The 14,819-nt window shown below is 42.1% G+C and overlaps 1 protein-coding gene across 3 annotated transcripts in view; it reads right to left on the reverse strand.

The window, feature by feature from the left end:
* The window catches only part of LOC146858231 (aldehyde oxidase-like), a 623,555-nt gene that overhangs the window by 422,390 nt on the left and 186,346 nt on the right, over positions 1 to 14,819 (reverse strand). The window lies entirely within an intron of this gene.

Below are 14,819 nucleotides of genomic sequence, written 5' to 3' on the forward strand. Positions count from 1 at the left end.
GTTGGCGCAGTGCGCAATAGTGGCTTGTGCATTTTTAACACTATGAAGTCCTTGCCTGTAACACAGAACACTATGAATATGCAAGCCATTATTAAAAAATTGTACTGCACCCAGTATCAGCATGGCCACTGGAATCATGTGGCATGGTATGACTAAATTATGCAGCACAGCTGACTAAATTACTCATCAAAAAAAGGCTAAATACGAGGCTTAACGTGGCTCTTTTTGGATTGGTACTACTTCATTATTTTGTTAGTTTTACACAAGCTAACACTGTCTGGGCAGAGGTTTTTTCTCATTAGTACCAGTTTATCACCCAAATACAGCAATAAGCAACAGAAAGGTGACCAGTCAAATTTTGCGATGGGCCTTCAACTGTGCGGCAACATGTACGGTTGCGTTTTTATGAACTTTGTATCCTTTTGAGCTAGAAGCACATTTGTGGGTCAAAATCTGCAGATTATACAGCAGATGGTGGATTATGCAGCAAAACCATGATTATATAGAAGACTCTGCAGCCGCGAAATTGCATATTTCCAGCTGTCCTAAGTATAAAGTAGGCTGCTCAAAATGATTTTGTTTTTAAGATAAAACAAGTGCTTTCAAAGAATACCTTTCAGTAATAGGTAATAAACTGTACCTAGTGCAAACATTTTTATAAGCCCATGAAGAGGATGATTTCCAAAACTTAAAACCCCTGATCACCTCTCAGAAAGAATACAACTTTGCCACCATAAAGCTTCTAGTGACTCCATAAGTAAAATCCTGTACTCGGTTCCAAGCAGCCTTTATATTTGGTGATTGACCCATTGCACACATGTATCTTCCTTTCAGATAGCAAGTACCCTGAGTCTGTTTCTTCTTTAGTTCTCTGTCCATAGATAGTATCCAAGCGATGGCCCAGAGCAGAGTTTGCTATGTGGGGGGCTATTTTTTTCATTTACAAATGAACAGACACAGCTTCACCAGGGAGATTCCCTGAGGAATGTGGAGATTTTCTTTTTTTAAATAACTATCACTGGCATCAGTTCGACAGGTGCAGTGACACTGGGGTAATGCTATGAGGGACCAATGCACCCAAATTATGGCTGTGTTACTAGCAAGAAGATGGGTGGGAACCAGGGTGGGATCGCAAACCAGACCTGGCAATTGTGTTCTACCGGTGTTGGGGGTGATGGAGGGAGGGTTGGGTCCTGGTGGGAACACTGCTTCTGCACTTTTGTTACAAGGTGCCGATTTTGCAGCACTGCAAAACCGGCCCTCTGTAACAAAAACGGCCCCCACCGTTCCAAAACCGGCCCCCACCCTTCTGGTCCACCAGGGTAAATGCCCGGTGCCCGCTATGGCCAATCCGGCACTGGTAGAAACCATATTTCGCTGTTAGCATTATGGCCCAAGTGACCCTTGCTGTGGTGCAGGGAACAGGTCCAAAGCAACAGGGGGCGAGATGTGCATTTATTCCCCTTTTTAGGTCTCGCATAAAGCAGCGCATGCGCTGCCTCTGCGAGGCATTAAGTAATAAGTATTACTACTGAAACTCCACCCATTGCATCTCACTTTGTTTTGTCACTTGCCATTGGTTACATCTGGCATTGCTCTTTTTATGTCGCTCATGTATTGGCTGGTGGTCCGAAACGTCACTTCCGTTTTGCTTCCTTTGAGCAGGAAGCAGCACTGACCAACTACAGTTTAGTTCCGCTGCTCCGCATTATCTACTCAATTTGGGACTACTTCCTTGTTTATTTTCCACCGCCGTTCACCACTAGCTGCTGAGTTTGGAAGTGTTGGCATTTTCTTTTCCTGTTCCGCCCCCCTCCCGTTGGTCGTGTTATCCATCCTCCCGCCCTCTTTCCCGTTGTCAGTGTCACCGTTCCCTTTGTTCCCGCCCCCCTCCCGCTGTCCGTTTCCCCGTTCACTTTGTTCCGCCCCCTCCCGTTGAGTGTGTTCTCCATCCTCCCGCCCCTTTCCCATTGTCAGTGCCCCCGTTCCCTTTGTTCCCGCCCCCTCCCGCTGTCTGTTTCCCCGTCCCTTTGTTCCCGCCCCCCTCCCGCTGTCCGTTTCTCCGTTCACTTTGTCGTTTCTCCGTTCACTTTGTTCCGCCCCCCCTCCCGTTGAGTGTGTTCTCCATCCTCTCCCCCTTTCCCATTGTCAGTGCCCCCGTTCCCTTTGTTCCCGCCCCCTCCCGCTGTCTGTTTCCCCGTTCCCTTTGTTCCCGCCCCCTCCCGCTGTCTGTTTCCCCGTTCCCTTTGTTCCCGCCCCCCTCCCGCTGTCCGTTGTTTGGCAGCTTGTTACAGATTAGAGTCTGTTATGGTCTCCTTTGTACCTTTTAGTAGACACTTGGGGCCTTTGGTTTGTCAGAATTTACATATTTCCTGCTGAAAACAGCCATATTTATCTTCAATGTGTAAAATATAAAGGCCTACCTCACACTGTCTTTCAGATGTGGTAGGTAACCTTGATAGCGTCACATCCGCCTTGAAACAGACATCTCGAACTATGAGGAAAGAGTTTTATTAAAGTTTACAAGATGCAGTTTGTGTTTAGATGTTTTCGTTTTTGTGCCACTCTTGCTTTCTTTTGTGTTTATGCCGTTTTAGTTGGGGCATTTCACCGAGTTGTTCTTTATTTCTTTATTATTATTAACCAGGACCATGGCTTCGTTGTGGCAATTGTTGAATTTTAACAGGCTTCACTAATGCTGGCTTTAGAGCATAACTCATAACATTGTGCATATTTCCATTATTCTCTGCCCCATTACAATTATGGGATGGGAGATGGCTTTAAGTGTTTTTTAACCCTATAATTATAATGCATTGGAAGTTTGTTGCTTTTCCCATCTACCCTATGAATCTAATTTGTTTGAAGATTTCACTGCGGGTAGTCTTTCTCATTGTCACTTTTGAATGTTAAATAGTGCTTAAGCTGCCTCGAAGCACTGGGAGAGACCGGACATTCTAAGGAAGGAACAGGAAATAGGGTAGATAGGAAAATGCCATTTTGGGTGTTCTTGCAAAGGTTATGCCACCCAAATCCTGTTTCAGAGTACTGCAAGACTCCTAATCCTCCCTCTCACATTCCTCCAATACCTAGTGCTTTGAAGCAGCCTTATTATGGCCTAAGGGCTATAGAAGAGACCAGTGTGGCTTACTTATTATGCAATGATGAATCTATATCCAGGTGCCCTTAATACAGCTGGTTTAAGCCCTTTTCTCTGTTAGAGTCCAATTGTCCAACCAGAGTCGCGCTCTTCGTTACCTCCTGAAGCACAGCGCTGCTGTAATGGCGCTAGTGGTGAAGTGATGCCACTGACATGAGAACAGAACATGTCAGCGGGGTTGACTTCCAGCTATGCCTCAGTAGCACAAGTTGGGAACAATTTGGGTAAAGCCATTTGCGTAGAGCTTTTGGGAGAGAAGCGTGTATTTGTGTCTTCTCTTGGGGGCTGCGCAGTGGAAGTGATCGGTTGTGATGGTCTTCAGATGTGGTATGTTTTACATGATTCTTTAAGCACAATGTTTCCTCATTAATACTTTCATCCACTTCGAGATTACAATAGTCAGTAAGTTTGAAGTACTTGGTGTAGTTGTAATGTGGCTCAAGGAACTGTGAACTAGTGAAACCACTTCAAGTAGTTCTATGGTCAACAGATCTGCACCAGAGATGGTTCCTCAAACATGGCGACTGCATAGAGTTCAGGGGAGCCCGGATTGCCTCTGTGTGCATTCACATCCCGTTCCCCCATATACAATATTGAGCAAAGCAATATGGAAGGAGGCTGTCATGCAGACTTAGCATCCTTAAAATGAATACTGAATTAGAATATTGGTGATGGGAGGCAAAGGCTGGTTAATGACAAAGATCTCCAGATACTCTGGCATTTTGTGTGTGATTTGAACTCATATTTTCACTTTTGAGTATATACATAGGCGTGTCTATTTTTCCGTAATATAAAGAGGCAATATCATCAACAGTGTCCGTGAGCAAAGGGGCGTAGCACAGGCCCCTAAATCCCCAGCGATGCAGGCGGGCGGACCTTCAGGGGCCCCCCAATACTTCAGGGCCCCCCGTTAAACCCAAGGCTAATGAATCTGTAAATTTTGGGAGACGCAGGAGCACCTCATTACATTCTACTGAGAGGGGCCCATTATTTTGCGTTACACCACTCTAGGGCCTGCAACACCTTTTGACAGTCTTGGTTTTTTAGCGTGTGTGCACACATTGTGGTACTTGTATAGTCTCAGTAGGTCCCAGGATTTGCTAGTTAACTGTAGTCCAACAGATGCACTAAGTGAGGATTGTATGCAGCGGTGGAAGTACATTAACAAGCTTTGCAAATGCAATAGGTCTCGCATTTGTTGGAGATGAGTAATTGGCATTACAAATGCCAAGGTTTTAAGGTCGAGCCTGGGCAGCACATGCGCTGCTCTGCAACATATTTTATTGGAGTATAGCATGGAAGCTCCGCCAATATTTGTCATTGGCTTGTGTCATTGTCCTAAGTAATGCTGGCTTCTGATTTGTTAATAGGCTTGTTAGTCCCTCCTTAGTACCACCTTGTCTTAATTTGTAATCTCCCATGAGGACTGGCCCTTTTACTTTGGTTGTTACACAGTTCGTCTTTTTTAGTCTGTAAGCGCTATTTTCGTTAATGAGTTTCTCCTACTGTAGGCACAAACATGCTTTCCTGCAGCATATGCGCTTTCACTTTCTGAGCAGCCCTGGACAATGGTGGCCGCTTCTTTGAATATGTCTTGCATTTACAAAAGTTTGAGCTATTTAAATTGTAAATGATTATGCCTTTTATTTATGTGTTAATCAGCAAAACAGATCAGGCATTGTCATTTATAATGCCAATAGCTTAAACTCTCGCAAATGCGAGACCTATTGCATTGCAAATGCTTGTTTTATGCAAGGAGGCAGACAGCCTGCTTTGGGACTCAGGCCTAGGAGTGATAGCCAGTGGAATGGGTAGAGGAGCAAGTATCATTTGTGCAGCAGATGCAGTGTCACAGGGTCCAGGGGTGTGAGACACCTTGTAAACCCCAATTAGTATGGTTTTTTATATCCTTCCTTGCTTACATTAGGACCCAGCGCACCACTGCTGTGCCAGTGTTGTTTTGGGCCTTGGACCAGCGGCCCAAGAAAGGAAATAATTGAAGCAGGAGAAACATCTTAGTTTAGGTCTTAGAGAGATGGCAGAGTGGAGAATGGGGCAAGATGGCGGCCGATATTTTCAACAAGGTGTGGAGGAGACTGCCCTCTTCGTCAGGCCGTTGCTCTCACTATTGAAGCAGTTGCAATGGCACTGGGCCAGCAGTTTGACAGGCCCGCTACATACCAATTATAACTGGCTTCATTTATAAAAGACGATTGGAGGCTCATTTTACTGGCTAGCATTAGGGCTGAGGGGGACCCTTGCTGAAAAGAGGTGGGCAACATGTGGAAGACCACTTCATTCTGTGCGAGACAGAGAATCGGTTTCAAGATTGGAGTGATGGCCAGGCATTGTGGGAAAGGGGTGAAAGAGGCAGAAGCTACAGTGTGCTACTCAGGGCCGCGGCTATCATTAGGCCAACAGGTGCAGTTGCATAGGGTCCCAGAAGTGTGATGTGCTCACAAATTCTAGGAAGTAGTGTCGACAGAGGACAGAATAGGATTTATTTATGTAATTTACCCTATTCGGTCTTATCGGGGCACTCTGGTGTCTGGGCACCCTATTTGACGAAGCATGAGCGGTGAGGTCGGTGTGGCATATCGAATATTTTATTACCATCGGTCTCCTCCGACCCCGCATGTTGGCCTATGACTGTGTCAGTTTGTGCGCTATTTGCTATTGCGTGCCACTTGCAAAAGTGACTTTGGACTTAAAGCCCCTTCAAATGGAACAATATTTTGAGCTTGGCTGACTATATGTTAATGATTTCTTCACCAGGAACATTTACATCAATTGTTGTGTACGGACTATTGATTTAGCTGAGCCGTCATAGGGGATTCTGGGCCTCGCAGTCCTGCTGTTTAGTAGCGATCTTCCGGAGGCTGATATTAGGGTCGAAAGTGCACTTAGGTGATGCAATCTGAGCCCCGTGGATGTGTTACCAGCCACCATTCTCTTTAATGTGTTCCAGGTGATTGATAACTTTGGATGCATTTTTTCATACTGCCTTGTCTTCCGTAACTGAGTGATGGAGAACTAGGTTCCATTTAGCAATGTGGCAATATATGGTCTGCATGTATATATGAATTTAACATTTAGCACGTTATTAAGCATGTGTTATTTATATTCAGTATTGGGTAGGTTGCATGATTCGGGGAGCTTTGGCGCCATCTATTTGACAATTACTTTATTTGAGACTACAATCTCGATACTCTCATCCTCCGGGCATGGAACACACATTTATACATTTATGTATTGTTTAGGATATTCCTATGTTTGGCAAAACAGGATGGCTGTGCACTTTGCTGTTATTTGTATGAATATACTTTCTGCACTAGCAATGTTATTTTTATGCCATGATCAGTTTGTTTCTACCAGTTAGGGTGTCACTCACGAAGTCTGCTTTCCATGTTTATTGAAGCCTATGTGAGGTGGGAGGGTTATATATAATTGAAATGACATGGCGCCAAACAGATTGATAAAGCCTGCTGCACAGGCGACACGCATCTCTCTTTCTTTGCGGGGGTCGTGGGAGACCTGAATTTAATAAACAAGCCTTATTCATTCCTACCTCGTGTACGTGCCTCTTCCTTGTGGAGTTGGATGGACTTTTCTTTATATACTTCACTATCAAAAATAAACTAAGTGACGAGGCCAGTAATGGGTACGAAATTGACACGAATATAAGGAGCATGCCAATGACTGAAAGAATTACCGAAGGGCTGGTGGTATCAGATATGCATACGATTAACATCTTAAATGCACTCAGTGTGAGTCAAGAATCTGAAATCACTACACAAGATGTGGCAGATAAGGAAGGGATTAATATTTCAAAACCATGCAAAAGTCCCTTTAAACCAGTGTCTACCTTCATGCCGACCATGCCGCGTGATGCAATAGATGTATTCCATGAACGCATTACGGATGAACTAAAAAAGTTACAGCATCAGACCCAAGTAAGCAATAGGATACCTGCAGAAAAATCTAAGGATTATTTCAAGTTGATGTCCAAATTGGAGAAAAACAACAATGTTATTATTAATAAATCGGACAAAGGCGGTAATGTGGTTTTGTGGGACAAAAAGGAATATAAAGAAGAAGCCTATCGCCATTTAGATAACACTGAGTGTTATCGCAGGATTCCCAAAACCTTGATTTCTACAACACATAAGCAATATAAAGATGAGTTACATGCATGGCACAAAGAGGGTTTGTTGACTAAAGAAGAATTGAAATTTCTATACAAAGAATATCCAGTGTTACCAAGCATTTATTTTATTCCTAAAGTGCACAAGGGAACTATGCCAATTCCAGGACGGCCCATAGTGTCAGCAATCAACAGCATATTTGAGAATACTTCTAAATATATTGACTTTTTCCTTCAAGGTTTAGTAGTAGAATTGCCGAGTTATATAAGAGATACTACGGACTTCCTACATAAACTCAACCACCTTATTCTACCATCCGATGCTATCTTAATGACTATGGACATCACAGCGTTATATACCAGTATAGCTCATAATGATGGTTTAAGAGCAGTAGAGTATTTTTGGGGGGAAAGAAGCATTGAATTTTATAAACACAATGTTATGCTGTTAAGTATGATCCGTATTTGTTTAAACAACAATATGTTTCAATTCAACAATAAGACGTTCCAACAGTTGAGGGGCGTGGCTATGGGGGCATGCTTCTCTCCCAGCTATGCATGTTTGCATGTTGGCTGGTGGGAGAGGCATATCCTCAGGGCACGCCATGCGGAACAGTGGTCCACCAATATATTATCATGGTGGCGATATATTGACAATGTTTTCGTCATTTGGAAAGGAATGGAACAAGAAGCATTAGGTTTCGTCAATAACATTAATGATAATGAATTGAATCTGGAGTTCACTGCTGAAGTGAGTACCAGTAGTGTAAACTTCCTTGATGTAACGGTAAATCTGAAAGAAGGGAATTTGGAGACTAGTCTATTTCGCAAAAGTACATCAGGGAATACAGTGTTGCATGCAGAGAGTTTCCATCCGCAACACACAATAAATAGCATACCATATGGAGAATTTTTGCGAATCCATAGAGCATGTAGCACCATAGCAGTGCGCGATAAACATCAGATGGATGCCAAAAATAGACTATTGGCGCGAGGTTATGAGGAAAGGAAATTAAACAGCGCAATGAAAAAAGCGAACCTCAAAAATAGAAATGATTTATTAGTATCTAAGAATACAACTAATCAGGAAATTCAAGCGCCCACCAATACTATCCTTGGTAATGACACGACGAAGAACGAAATGAGACTAGTCACTACTTATAGCAGACAGGCTAAAAACATTAAGAACATTATCTGTAATGAGTGGCCCATTGTTCTAACGGATCTAACCCTTAAAGCAGTGCTTCCTAAGAACCCTACTATTACATATAGACGAGCATTTTCAATGAGGGATGAACTAGTATCCAGTAGTCCGGAAATATCAGCTAGTAGTACTTGGTTAACCCCCTTAAAAGGATTTTTTAAATGTTCCTCTTGCAGACCATGCAAGTTTGGAGTAAATACCAATCAATACACCACACCTTTCAGTGATATACCTAGAGGCCTAAAAGGACACTATACATGTCGCACTGACCATGTGGTGTATGTATTTCAATGCACATGTGAATTGAAAATATGTAGGGAGCACTAAATTGCAAGCATACAATAGAATTTTGCAGCACTTAAGGGCTATAGTTAATTCTGATCCAGCCTACCCGGTAGCGAGGCATTTTAAAGCTTGCCATAATAACAATCTTAGCTGCTTGAGTTATTTTATTATAGACTCAGTACCCAAGTTTATAAGAGGGGGAAACCGGGAAAAAGCTCTGAGACAGTTGGAATGCAAATATATATTAGAGTTGGATACACGCATTCCAGGAGGTTTGAACAACGGGGAAGACCTACACCATTTCTTATGAATAGATTGGTGATTTACAGTAAATAGCAACATACTATCTGTCGTCCTTGTTAGATTCATTTTTACCCTATTTCGCTCTGATGTGCTCATATGTTTTTGATGTCTTTCATTGTGGATTTTATAATGTTTGACTTTTGCTGAATCTTTTTACATTGAAACTTGTTTTATCACAGTATGTATTTGTACACAAGGGTAAGGGTGATTTGGTAAAACAGCTTTCTCTAGGCTGATAGTTGAAATTTTAAATTTTTTTTGATCTAAATGGAGTCTTAATTTTGATCATATTTATATGCATTATATGTAATACCCAGTACGTTTTCCCAAATATGACTTAGTATGGCGCATTATTTTCAAACAGCCATCCAGATGATTTTATGAGAGAATCCAGTCCTTTTTACGATATTTTAGAATATTTAGTTTGATGCTTGCAATTTTTGCACATTATATTGCGGATTTGCACAATTTTGTTGTATTTGCACATATATCTAAAAATTGCATTATTTGCACATGATATGCGTGATTTGCACATATTCAGAGAGGAATGTTTCCCATTTATGGGAGTAATAATGACCTAATGCAATATGTATAGCATAATGAGTACACCAGCACCTTATATTTATCTGAGCTATGTCATTGGCCTAGCGAAATCTAAACAGCATTATGCATTGAGTTACTGTCTATCGTATTTAGAATTATGACTGGCATATTTTATATATGAAAAAATGCATATTAGTATGTATTATATCTCTGGAAATGCCCTACAATTATTTACATAGGATTTGTCCGTACATATCGTTTCAGGATTTGTAATAACAGCCGGATTGAGTATTTTGTCTATGTTCATAGGAAATGACGCAACTGGGTACACTGCACCTTTAAATAGTCACGTTCGATGTAAGCAAGTCATGTGATCAAGACCGCTGTGACGGTCGAAACGCGTCTGAACCGAATTATGTTTGTTGAAGAATAAACTGAGCACCATTTTTTCACCAGCAAATACGTGTCCGTGTCTTTGGTGGTACCGGCTGGTACTACGGAAGGTGGATTGGATATATATATATATATATATATATTCACTGAAAAAACCATAGGTTTCACACATGTTATAGTTAGCGGAAATTTTAATCATAAAAAACCATTGAAATTCCCCCGTTATAGTTAGTGCAGGCAACTATAACTCACGCAACCGCAATCCTCTGCTGATGACATATGTGTCTTTATGAAAAAAAAATATTTGCAATATATGTATAGCTAAAATTTAATGGAAGAAGACATGGGCAAATAAGTGTCTAAATACAGTATTAGCATCAGCAGAGGATTGCGGTTGCGTGAGTTATAGTTGCCTGCACTAACTATAACGGGGGAATTTCAATGGTTTTTTATGATTAAAATTTCCGCTAACTATAACATGTGTGAAACCTATGGTTTTTTCAGTGAATTTGCAAGGTTTTTTAAATGCTAATTCCTAACTATAACGTGTGTGAAACCTATGGTTTTTTCAGTGAATTTGTACGGTTTTTTAAATGCTAAGTTACTTTACGCCATTCGTGGCGTGCGCGCCCAGTTAACGCAGTTCGTTCCGTGCGCGCACGGTGCGCTTCGCGCACCGTGCGCGCACAGAAGCGCACCGCGCGCCCACTTTACGCAGTTAGTGCCGTGCACGCACAGTGGTCACGCGGTGCGCTACGCGTACCGCGTGCCCACGTTAAGCGGGATGGGCCATGTACGCACGATGCGCTTCGCGCACCGTGCGCACATGGAGGACATATTATGCACTTCGTTGTGAAAGGTAATCATTTATATTTTCATTTAGAATTATTATGCCATGCACAAAAGCTGACCTTTGGGCACCTTTTGCACACGGGGTGGGGATAGTGTGGATAGTTTTTGTTTTTTTATTAATTTTCACCGTACGAGTACGGTAAGCGTAATCGGCGATTTTTCGAAAAAAAATAAAATTGAATTTTTGGCCTTGGGGGTTCTTTGGGGACAACAACATCAATGCTAGGTGGTTAGGAACTGAATACATTGCCCCTTTAGATGTTTTTTGCCTTTGTTTTTGCTGCCTCACTCAGAGTGCGAGAGAGAAAATGGCGGCTGCCGCTTCCTGGTTTCGACCGATTCGAATGTTTACTTAGATCTAACAGCCAATCAGAATCGCGGTAAGCTTTCCGTAAGCGCACCGTAAGCGCACCGTAAGCTGCCACAGATATATATATTGATTTAAATGCTATTTTCTCAGGATCTACTGAACAGATTTACACCAAACCTACAAAAGGCACTTCCTTGACCTGAGGACTACCTCTCTGGCAAATTTCAAGTAACTCTGTTCAGCCGTTCGGGCTGTAGCTGTGTCTAAAGGTCCTATGGAAAAATGCATGGGAAAAACGCGTTTTGGGACCCCCCTTTTTTCTCAGCCCCCGCTTGACGAATCCCCCCGAGACTTTCAGGGTAGGAGCGGAGCGTAGCGCCCCACCTATTTTGAAAATTTTGCGAGGATTCGTCGACCGGCGCCAAAGTTATTCCAAATAGAATGTTGCGGATTTCCTATGGAAACAGGGTCCTAACTATAACTATCTACTGGCGACCGCCAGTAGATAATATATATATATATATATATATGAGACCACAGGAACTTCACCACCGTCGCACCAACCAGTCCCGGGTGCTTTAATCCCGCGGTGGTGAACCGCGAATTAATGGAGAGCCAAGACGTGCCATCCGGCGTCTAAAAGGAAAGCACTCACGAGATATCCGATATGCAGAATGCTTTATTCAGCAGACCCACCACCCCCTGATAGATGCGTTTCGCCTTGCGGCTTTGTCAATGGCAAGTGCATATAGGTAAGTAATGATTTACTATTCTTAACTGCACTTCTAAGTAACATTTTTATATATATATATATATATATATATATATTACCACCAAAAGGTCCCCACCAAAGAGACCAAGGAGCACAGTGTGCTCCTTGGTCTCTTTGGTGGGGACCTTTTGGTGGTAATATATTACGTGACGGCCACGGTCACGGAGGATGCACCCGCCCACAAAGTTGTTCTGCAGTTCAGTGGCATTTGGTGTGAATATATATATATATATATATATATATATATATATATATATAAAATATAAAATTCCTCCTAACTCAGCACTGATGTATCCTAATGATGAACTTAATCCCAATATTTACTCTTATTGTGTCGTACTTGTGTACTTTTATGGTTTGTTTTAACAAAACCGAAATAAAGTTTTTTATTTATGTATTTATTTATTTATATATATATATATATATGTAGTACTTCAGCCTCCATGTACTCAGGCGCAGCAAAATGACTTTCTTTGAGTAGTTGATTTTCAGCTTGCAGAGCTCGCTGTGTGAAGCTGGGCATGGCATCTTGGGGGTATTCCTCCTTAATATCCACTCCAGAATATGGTTCTAACGGAATATAACAGGCAAATATTGAGTACCAAAATATATACAAGGTAAGTGTGTGTATAAATGTAATGTACGTTTGTTTTGTATAGCGCACAATTACCAGAACTTTTCTTTGGGCTAGCGATTGAACATCAGAAAAACAGTAAAGAGGAAGCAGATCACCAAGCTTGACTAAGTTATTCAGCAAAAAGCCCGGATTTCAGCTGCTTCCTAAACTGCAACAGTTTGGATTGGGATCCAAATGTGTCCAGCAAATTGTGAGCTTCCTTACTTCTATCACACATCAAAGTAGCCTGAATAAAGCATGCTTGGTCCAGAGGAACCAGAGAAGGAAGGGTTGCTCCCAACCTGGCCACCAGTACTCTTCTGCTAATCTTACATCTATATTTAAGAGACCAACTGGCTTGTGTGACTCCTGGTGTCTTTGGTTATTTTCCACTTTTGCCATCACTGAGACCATTTCCTCCAACAAGGAGGTGTCACCAATGCAGCTGTGCTAGGTCATTCATTAATAATGTTATAACATACGCCAAAGAGTAGCTGAATCATGGTTCTGAAGAAACCGACGGAAAAGAAGTCAGGTCCTGGGGCTACTGCCTGTTCTATGCTATGTACGACCAACATACTTCCTTTTTAATGATTGGGCATGTTTTGCACCATCTGCACTTGCTCCTCAAACCACTGCAGTTGAATGGAGCCAAGTAAACCTCTATCCCCCTTTGATCCGACTCCTCTCTTTTGTACAGCCACTGACAAAACAGTCTAAACTACTCCAGCTTTTTCTTGTTTCCCCACATGATGGGTGTCTCTAATTACCATTATTCAGCCCTTGTACCTATTTCTCTCAGCGGCGTTGAGGCTAATTATTACTCTGCTTTATTTCCCCTCTTCTTAGAACCCTTGCTTAAGTCTAACCAACATGTTACCCTCTCCATTTCCATTGATTTCATTTGCCTTCTATTCACAATCGCCTTCTGCCAGTTTCTGTGATGCATACTGTTATGCTTAGTTCCTGCCTACTTCATTTATCCCCAAGTTTCACTTGCACTGTCCCTTACCATTTGCTTACTGATCACCCTGTATCATTATTCTCTATTTACCTGGTATTTGTTGTTGATGACCTTGTGTAGTAATGAGTCCTACAAGAGAGCATCATTTGGTATCCAGCGGCCTCCTTTTTTGCTGCCCCACCCTTTATTCCAATCTAAGGTACATTCAAATGAGCCAGACAGTTATAGACCAATCGTGTAGTCTTGTTTTTAAATCTGGCTGAAGGCAGCTTTAGCTGTCTTCCAGAGCTCATGTATGTCATCAACACTAAAAACATAAACAGAGAAGGGCTTCGAGTTAGCCCCTTCAGCCCTGGTTTGCTCTGATCAACCACTCCAACAACTGCTGGACGGATTCACATTTTGGATTAGGCAAGAGGAGGTGTGTCAGCCAGCTTGCGTCCCAGTGTTCACAGATGATAAAGCAAAGCTTCCAAGCACTGTAATAAAGGAATATTTGTGCTTCTAAAAGCTCTTCTACACTCCTATTGGCTTTGCACCTTTTGGCTCATAAATGTGAATTGTGCTTCAAAACGTAAAATCACATTGTCACTTACTTTGAACTTAAAAGTGATTTTGCTGCTAAAAAGACTTTACATCTAAATATTAGATACGCTTTTAAGCATTTTATGCACTCATGCTGATGCTCAACACAGGTGATGTTGTAACTCTTCGTGCTGTTAATCGAATGCAATGTCATACAGATGCACACATTTTACGCTTAACACTTTACACTTTTTACATATCTTACTGCAGCATTTTTTCTTTGGGTGTCTTTTCATTTAAATGTGCACCTAACAGTGAATTTGGCTCCTCGGAGAGCCTTTGCAACTAAAGGTGCCTCCCCATTCCTGTTCACGTTGTATTAAGGATGATTTTACACCTAAATGCAGCTTGCTCCTTCCGAGCTCAGAAGCCCTCGCCTTATTCTGGCAAATCACTTTGCCTTCCTGAGAAGTGTTTATTTCGACTTTCCACCGCCGGTTCATGTTTTTAAGTTCTTCTGGCTTTTAGTGGGACATATATACATACACACCACTAAAATCTAGAGGACCTTATAAAGACGAACACGCGGTGGAAAGTCAAAATGAACACTTCTCAGGATGGCAAAGTGATTTGCCAGAATAAACCGAGCTGAGGGCCTCTGTTCTTGTTGTACAGACATACAAGGCATAAAATTAAAGTCTGTTGTATGCACATACAGTCTCTCCTGGGGTGCAGGCTCTGCTCCGTTTTT

The sequence above is a fragment of the Triturus cristatus genome, chromosome 3_2 (assembly GCF_964204655.1).
Source record: "Triturus cristatus chromosome 3_2, aTriCri1.1, whole genome shotgun sequence".
NCBI classification, from domain to species: domain Eukaryota; kingdom Metazoa; phylum Chordata; class Amphibia; order Caudata; family Salamandridae; genus Triturus; species Triturus cristatus.